Source organism: Sorex fumeus, unplaced genomic scaffold, assembly GCF_029834395.1.
Source record: "Sorex fumeus unplaced genomic scaffold, SorFum_2.1 ptg000094l, whole genome shotgun sequence".
Taxonomy (NCBI): Eukaryota; Metazoa; Chordata; class Mammalia; order Eulipotyphla; family Soricidae; genus Sorex; species Sorex fumeus.
This window is the reverse complement of record NW_026606151.1, coordinates 2,634,891-2,643,764: the sequence shown is the minus strand read 5'-3', so window position 1 is coordinate 2,643,764 and position 8,874 is coordinate 2,634,891. Positions and strand designations below refer to the sequence as shown.

Sequence of the window (8,874 nt, the reverse complement as noted above, 5' to 3'; positions counted from 1 at the left end):
CAGACTTTCTTGTACAACTCATTAGATGAGAATGTTTTTATTTCTCTTGGATGCAGACTTGTTGGGTTCTATGGCATGTGTGTCACTTCAGAAGAAACCACCAGCCTTCCATGTTTCATAGTTGCTGTCTGTTCTTACCAGCAAAGTAAGAGAGTTTTTTTTTTTTTACTTTTTGGGTCACATCCGGCAATGCACAGGAGTTACTCCTGGCTCTGCACTCAGGAATATTACTCCTGGCAGTGCTCGGGGGTACCATGTGGGAAGCTGGGAATCGAACCTGGGTTGACCACATGCAAGGCAAACGCCCTACCTGCTGTGCTATCACTCCAGCCCCAAGTAAGAGTGCTTTAGTTTTTCTACCTCTTTGTCAGTCCTTGGTACTGTTGCTTTTTTAATTTATTTACTTTTTTTTTTTACTATGATTTGTTTGCAGTGCCAGGAGTTGAACCCACGAGTTTTAATGATGTGGCACATCCCCAGCCCACGTGGCTCTTTGCGACTGTGAAGAGTGCTGGTTAGGTAAGTCTCGATTTCTTACTGGAGCTTGCCAGGTCCAACCTTCCAACCTCTTTATCTCCTCACTTTACTACTTCCTCCATTTCTCCCATGCTCCAGGCTCCTTTCCTATAATTTCCATCTTCTTGAAGTTTCCATAGCTCATTCTTTCCCTTCATTCGGGTCTGGCACTGTCACCTCTTCAGAGTTCTTTTCTCTCTCACACATTCCTCAACACTCGTGGTTGTGTAGGTCTGACCCTCTTGGGGGAATCTTATTGACAGTCTGATGAGAATATCAGCTCCACACTGAAAAGCATGCTGTTTGTTTGGTTTGCTTGTGGGCCACTCCTCACAGTGCTCTGCGACTCCCCCCCCCCCCCCCCGCCCCAGATCAATGCTCAGGGAGCCATGTGAGCCATGCTCAGGTGCTAGGGTTGGGACCTGGGGCTCCTCTATGCAAAAACATGGACCCCAGCCCTCTGAGTCTCCCAGACCAGGCAGCCCATCAGCTCTGCTTATCTAGAATACTGCCCAGGGTATGCAATAGACCAGAGAGGTGTTCATTCTATGTTGAATGGATATATGACCCAAAGTGTATATTCAATATATTGGGTTTTTTTAAGTTCTGGGAATTAAAGGTTTTAGCTGTGAACAAAACAGAAATATTGGGCCAGAGAGATAGTACAATGGGTAGGGTGTTTGCCTTGCACACTGCCAACCCAGGTTCAATCACTGGCATTCCATATGGTCCCCCTAAGAACTCAGGATTAATTCCTGAGTGCGGAGCCAGGATAACCCATGAACCCCTGAGCATTGCTGGTTATAACCCCCAAAAAGCAAAAAAAGCAAAAAAAAAATCAGAAATATTTAAGGCAAGAAATACTCCTATTGTCTGGAATTACTTGAGTTTGCAGTAAATTTTGCTTAGAAACCTCAAAATATAGAAAAGCAGAAAGAAAAGGCAACCAACCAGACTTTTGCAAAATTATTGTGGTTTTCAAAAAGCAGAAGATTGGGGGGCAGGGCATGTACAAGGTCCCAAGTTTAATATGACGCCCCCCAAGTGCTGCCAGGTAAAGTTTTGGTGACTCCAGCCCTCCAGCCCCGTTCTCAGTCTAAACACTGATCTATGACTGTGTTTAGGCCACCCAGGCCACCCAAAATATTAACTAGTTTTATTATTTATTTATTTATTTATTTTTTTTTTTGGCACTGCCTTTCAGCATAAAGAACCCACATGCTGGGCCCACTTCTCTGGCAGAGTCACTCACTGACTTTAACAAATACAGCACAGCCCGTTAAGTTCAAATTCAAGATAAAGAACTGAATGTTTATTATCTGTCCTAAGTATTGTATGGGCACGCTTATGCGTTTAAAACACCTTTGTTGCTTATCTGACATTGGGAATGAACTGGGAGTCCTTTTAACCAGCAGAGTTAACTGTTAGTCTGCCTACGATAGCCAACAAGTTAACTGTTAGTCTGCCTCTGTTAACCAACAGTTACTGGCACCCGCTCGAGTAAATCGATGAATAACGGGGATTAAGTGATTAAGTGATTAAGTGATTTATTTTTTTGCTTTTTGGGTCACAACCAGCAATGCACAGGGCTTACTCCTGGCTCTGCACTCAGGAGTTACTCCTGGCAGTGCTCAGGGGACCATATGGGATGCTGGGAATCAAACCCGGGTCGGACACGTGCAAAGTAAATGCCCTACCCGCTGTGCTATATCTCCAGCCCCTATTTTTTTTTTTAAATTAATGTTTAAAGTTAGCCTTTGGATAAGTCTTCGCATATGGGAAATTCAAATATATTCAAAATATTCAAAAAGCAGACTCTTCCCAAAGACTTCTTGGGGCCAGAGAGATAGTACAGTGGGTAGAGCACTTGCCTTGCATGCAGCTGAACTGGGTTCAATCCCCAGCACCACATATGGTCCTTTGAGCGCTGCCAAGAATGATTCCTGAGCCAGAGCCAGGAGCAAGCCCTGAGCACCACTGGGTGAGGTTCCAAAACAAACAAACAAAAGAATTTGGATTAATATGTTAGCCAGATACCTCTGAAACTTTGTCAGGGATGGCAGGGCACACCTGTCAGTGCTTAGGGGCCACCACATGGAGTGCTGGGATGTGAGCAAGGGTCGCGGCTGCATCCACATGGTAGGCAAGTTCCTCAGCCTCTGTGTTCTCGCCTGATCCCAACAGTTCTGAATCTTAAAAACTTCGTGAGAGGAGGCTGGGGATGTTGCTCAGTCATAAAGCATTTGCCTTGTAAGGGTGAGGCCCTGGGTTTGAGTCTAGCACTCAAGAAAGAAAAAAAAAAGACAAACAAAGGTTGAAGAGATATTCCAGGGGGTAAATCCCTTGGCTTGCATGCAGTCAATTCTAGTTGGATTCCTAACACCATATATAATCCCCAGAGCACTGCCAGGAATGACCCCTCTGCATAGACCCCAGGAAGAGATCCTAAGACCACTGGGTATGCAAATATCCCCTCCAACCCCTCATATGACTTGTAACAAGATAGAAGGAATCACTTTACCAAGGTTCATGAGTTGGGAGAGTCCATAGGGATGAGAGTTTGACACACTACCAGTTAACTGTTGGTTAACTTACGCAGACAAACAGTTAACTGTTGGTTAACAGAGGCAGACTAACAGTTAACTTGTTGGCTATCGTAGGCAGACTAACAGTTAACTCTGCTGGTTAAAAGGACTCCCAGTTCATTCCCAATGTCAGATAAGCAACAAAGGTGTTTTAAACGCATAAGCGTGCCCATACAATACTTAGGACAGATACTAAACATTCAGTTCTTATCTTGAATTTGAACTTAACGGGCTGTGCTATATTTGTTAAAGTCAGTGAGTGACTCTGCCAGAGAAGTGGGCCCAGCATGTGGGTTCTTTATGCTGAAAGGCATTTGCCAATCTGAGTCATCAGGGAGCCTGAACTGTGTTCTCAAAGCTTCTGTGGACTTAAGGTCACAGAATTGGAGCTCAGGGTCTTCCAAGGTGGGGAGACTCAAATAAACTACTGCTGGCATTGTCCTTTGCTTTAATGACCCCCAATGAACCATGGCTCTGGGTATTCATAACTTTCCTCAGTGTGCTGATCGTATGACCCACTTAACCCAAAGACTGTGGCAGAAGGAGGGCAGGCCTAGTTGAGAAAGAAACTTCTGGAGGATGGAGCGATAGTACAGCGTGTAGGGCATTGCCTTGCATGCAACCGACCCAGGTTCAATCCTCGGCATCCCATATGGTCCCCCAAGCACTGCCAGGAGTAATTCCTGAGCGCAGAGCCAGGAGTTACCCCTGAGAATTGCTGAGTGTGACCCAAAAAGCAGAAGAAAAAAGAAAGAAAGAGAGAAAGAAAGAAAGAAAGAAAGAAAGAAAAAAAGAAAGAAAGAAAGAAAGAAAAAAAGGAACTTCTGGGGGCCAGTGGCTAGGGCACTTGCCTTGCACGCAGCCGACCTGGGTCGATCCCATAAGATCCCCGGAGCCTTCCAGGAGTAATTTCTGAGCGCAGAGCCAGGAATAACAAAAGAAGAAGAAAGTCACTTCCATATTTTGGCTCTAGGGAAACTCAGCTGCCATGTATGTAATCCAACTACCCTACAAACAGGGACCTACCCGAGGAATCGGTGACGTGTTCGCAGCTGGATTTCAACTGGTATGGATCTGTGGCCATTCCCTGTGTGTCATTTCCTCCCTTTTGAATATCTATTAAGATTTTCCTTTCTCCGCCTCCCCATTTCCTGTGGGGGACAGATAACCCGTCTCTTTCATTTAAAGGTCTTTGGGTCCAGAGGAACTTGACTTGAGAAACCCCTTTCAGACCTGGATCTGATTTAGATGATGCAAATGATGAACTTTTAAGTTTGTTGCTGGTACATACTGGGGTGAGACTGGGGGATGTCCAGGGGGTGGTGAGTATATTTCACATGGGGGAGTGAGTGAATCACTGGGAAACAGAGGCCTGACTGTAGTAGATTGTTACTTTGGGCTTCCCCAGTGAATCATCCATCTGAGTACTCACACCATTATTATTCCCTCCCATTGAATCTGGACTGGCCATGTCCTGCTTAACCAATAAAATATGGCTAAAGTGATGCTCTCGGTTCCAGGCCTAAATCTTCAGAAGGCCTGGAAGCTTCCACATTTGCCCCCGGGAGGAATCCTCTGGCCGTTTAGAAGTCCAGCTGTCTCGAGGCCGCCACCCTGAGAAACTCATCAAGTCTCACAGGGACATGAGTGAGGAAGGGCTGGGGCCCTGACTTACACTCCTGCTGAGACCTTCCACGAAACTCCCGTCAACTTGGACGCAGGCCTAGTTAGGCTGCCCCGACAGACACCAAACAGAACAGAGACCAGTTGTCTCTGCCGAGTATTATCCAAATTGTAGGATTAGGAGCAGAGAAATATAACAGTTATTGTTGTAAGCCAGGAGTAAGCAAATTAGGAACCTGCTGGTTGCTAGTCCTTTGTGGGGGCAAATGAGGGACCCACATGTGGTAATACTTCAGGGCTACTCTTGGCGGTACTCAGGAGTTGCCAGAGATTGAACCTGGGCCTCCCACATACGAAGCATGTTGTCTAGCATGGGAGCCTGTGTTTGTCCTTTGTCGTTGTTTCAAACAAAACAAAACCTTCCTAAGCCGGAAAGATAGTACAGGGGGTAAGGCACTTGGCTTGTACACTGCTGACCCTGGTTTGATTCCCAGAATGGTATGGTCCCCTGAGCCCTGCCAGGACTGATCCCTGAGCACAGAGCCAGGAGTAAACCCTGATCGCCACTGGGTGTGACCCCAAACTAAGAAAGAAAAAAAAAAAAGAAGTTTATGGGGTTTTGTTGCTGTTGTTGTTGTGAATAACATCTATGGTGTTTTTTGTTTTGTTTTGTTTAAAATATATTACGCACTCCTGGAAATCAAATTCCAACTAAAGTCTTGGCAATGTAATTGGACAGATTTATCCCCTTCATTTTATTTAATTTTTATTTGTTGTTGCTCGAAATTTACTCCTGGCTCTGTGTTCAGGGATCACTTCTGGTGGTCTAAAGGGATGGTATGGGGATGGCATGGGATGCTGGGGATCGAATCCAGGCCGGTCGCATACAAGGCAAGTGCTGTATCACTGACCTGATTATTTTGTTATTTCGAAAAACATGTTTCTTGATTGAGGCTCTGTGATTTACAGGATTGTTGATTTATTGCACATAATTATTACATCACTTTCATCACTAGTGAATCAGTGACCCAAAATTAAGGAAAAAAAGAGTTTATAAATATTTGTTTATTTTTAATAGGGGTTACCCCTGGCTGTGCCTTGGGGTGGGTGAGAGTATTCTTGGAAGAGTGCAACCCGTCACTGGCTGTGATCAGGTCCCCCCCACAGGGTGCTATCTCGTGATACTCAGCACTTGGGGTGCCACTGGTGCTGGGGATAGTACACAAAAGCCTGGCACATGCAAAGCACATGTACTACCACTTGAGCTATCTCCCTGGCCTCTTAAACAGCTTTAATTATTCATTCACATTCCATGCAGTTCCCTTCTGTAAAGGATATAACTCAATGTGGGTTTTGTTTTGTTTTCAAAATTCACAGATACGTACAACCTTCATCACAACCCACTTTATCACGTTTTCTTTCTTTCTCTCTCTTTTTTTTTTTTTAAAAAAAAACCATGTTCCCTCTTATCTGTATCAGAACTCATACAGAACAATGAGTTCTGGGTTACAGAAGAGGATTTAGTTTTTGCACCTGTCTCCAAGTTTTTGTTCACACGTCAAACACCCACATAGGTGCTGAGAAGTGAAATCTTTAATGAGAATTTATTTTGCTTATGATTTTACTTTTACTTGTCTGGCCAGCTGTTCCTTTATGTCCTTGAATTGTGTTCTGTTCTTCATTGGCCTGTAGTGCTACTTTTGTCAGATCTGTTTTTTGCTAGAATTCTGTATTGTTCCTTGTATCTGCTATTTGTATATATTCCTGCGATTTTATTTATTTTATTTTTGGAATTTTCTTTTTAATGAGTCACCATGAGATGCTCAGTTACAAAGTTGTTCATGATTGGGTTTCAGTCATACAATGTCCCCACACCCTCCCTCTACCAGTGTACATTTCCCACCACCAATGTCCCTAGTTTTCCTCCTGACCCCCTCTACCCTGCCTCTATGGCAGGCACTTTTCTTCTCTCTCTCTCTCTCTCTCTCTCGCTCTCTCACTGCCTCCCTCTCTCTCTCCCCCACCCTCCTTTTGGGTATTAAGATTTGCAATGCAGGTACTAAAACAACAGCCCAGTTCTAAAGTTGCATTTTGAGGCTCCACATAGTAAAATATACCATGTAAGCCAAACCCTTACTCTAACCCTAGCCCCTATTCTGATCTTAACCATTTCTTTTTCTTTTTCTTTTTTTTTGCTTTTTTGGGTTCACACCCAGCCAATGCTCAGGGGTTACTCCTGGCTCTGCACTCAGGAATCACTCCTGGCGGTGCTTGGGGGACCATATGGGATACTGGGAACCGAACCCGGGTCGGCTGCGTGCAAGGCAAACACCCTACCCGTTGTACTACCGCTCCAGTCCCCATATTCTTTAAACAGCCTAAAAGCCTAAATTGAACAACAGACCAATATGTAACTTTCTATTTTTACTTGATAGGCAGTTAAACCTGGCACCTACAAAATACCTTAACCTACACCTAACCCAAGCTGAATTCTAATAAAACCCTAACCCAATACTAAGCTTGATCCTAGGCTTGACTCATACCTACCAGTTAGCCTAATTTTAACTGTCACCTAATGCTTAACTTGGATTTTTCAGCTTGAACATAGAAAAACTTAAATCATAACACTGAAACAATAGAATCCCGAAATCTAGCCCTTATCCTCCTAAACCTATCCTATACTAATTCTGACTCTAGCCTTAAAAAAAAAAAAAAATAGATTGGGGCTGGAGCGATAGCACATCGGATAGGGCATTTGCCTTGCACACAGCCGACCCGGGTTCGATTCCCAGCATCCCATATGGTCCCCCTGAGCACCGCCAGGAGTAATTCCTGAGTGCAGAGCCAGGAGTAACCCCTGTGCATCGCTGGGTGTGACGCAAAAAGAAGAAAAATAGATTGTTTTATTGAATTGCTGTGAGTTAGACCCTTACAACGCTGTTCATAATGAGGTTTCAGTCATACAGTGTTCCAACACCCATCCCTCCACCAGTGTACATTTCCCAGCACCAGTGTCCCCAGGTTCCTTCTCATCACCCTCCACCCTCCACCCCTTGCCTGCCTCTATGGCAGGCACTTTTCCTCTTTTTCTCTCTTTCTCTCTCTGTCACTCCTTTTCCTCTCTCTGTCTCTCTCTGTCCCTCTCTGTCTCTCTCTCTGTCTCTGTCTCTCTCTTTTTAGGCATTGTTGTTTGAAATACAGATGCTGAATGTCACTTTATCACATTTTCATCACCTCCAAAAGAAGCCTCTTAATTTAGCTTCATTTATCTGTTCTTTCTTAATATTCTCAGTTCTGAAGCAATCTACTGATTATTTTCTATTTTCCTTGTTCTAGACATTTCATAAGGGTGGAATCACACAATACATAGTCTTTTGTGATTTTTGCTTCTTTTACTGACTTGGTTTTGGTTTTGGGGCCACATCCAGTGTTATTGAGGGCTTACTCCTGGCTCTGCACCCAGGGGACCAAATGGGATGCTGAAGATCTAACCTTGGTCTGCTGCATGCAAGGCACAAACCCTACCTACTGCACTGAAGTCTTCAGCTCAGTTTTACTTCTCTTAATGTTTTAAGATTTCATCCATGTTGTAGCACTCCCTTCAACATTTTATTATTTTTATGGCTCAGTAACCTTCCATTTTATGGGTATACCACAGTTGATGGACATTTGGGTTGTTTTGGTTTATTATGAATAATGTTGATATATACAACTGGAGTCCCTTTTTTAAATTCTTTGAGCCTATCTATATAGCAGTATAATGGCTGGGTCCTAGGATAACTAATTATACATCTAACATTTTTTTTTGTTTTTGTTTTTGTTTTTTTTTTAATTTTTGGGTCACACCCGGCGATGCTCAGGGGTTACTCCTGGCTCATGCACTCAGGAATCACTCCTGGCGGTGCTCGGGGGACCATATGGGATGCTGGGAATCAAACCTGTGTTGGCCATGTTGGCTGCGTGCAAGGCAAACGCCCTACCCACTGTGCTATCACTCCAGCCCCACATCTAACATTTTAAGAAGTACTAAATTGTTTTCACAGTGGCTTGTACTTTTTTTACACTCCCACCAGTGATGTAAGAAGGATCTCATTTCTTGCATACCCAATTCACTTAATACCCTTGCTGAAAATTTGCTGGCCACAGAAAT

General features: G+C 44.1%; 1 non-coding gene across 1 annotated transcript; it reads right to left on the bottom strand.

Annotated features, from left to right (window-relative positions):
- Positions 1-6,179: 6,179 nt before the first annotated feature.
- Positions 6,180-6,303, bottom strand: LOC130040540 (small nucleolar RNA SNORA40). Its single transcript, XR_008795020.1, has one exon. It is a non-coding gene; the product is annotated as a small nucleolar RNA SNORA40 (small nucleolar RNA).
- Between the last annotated feature and the right edge of the window lie 2,571 nt (positions 6,304-8,874).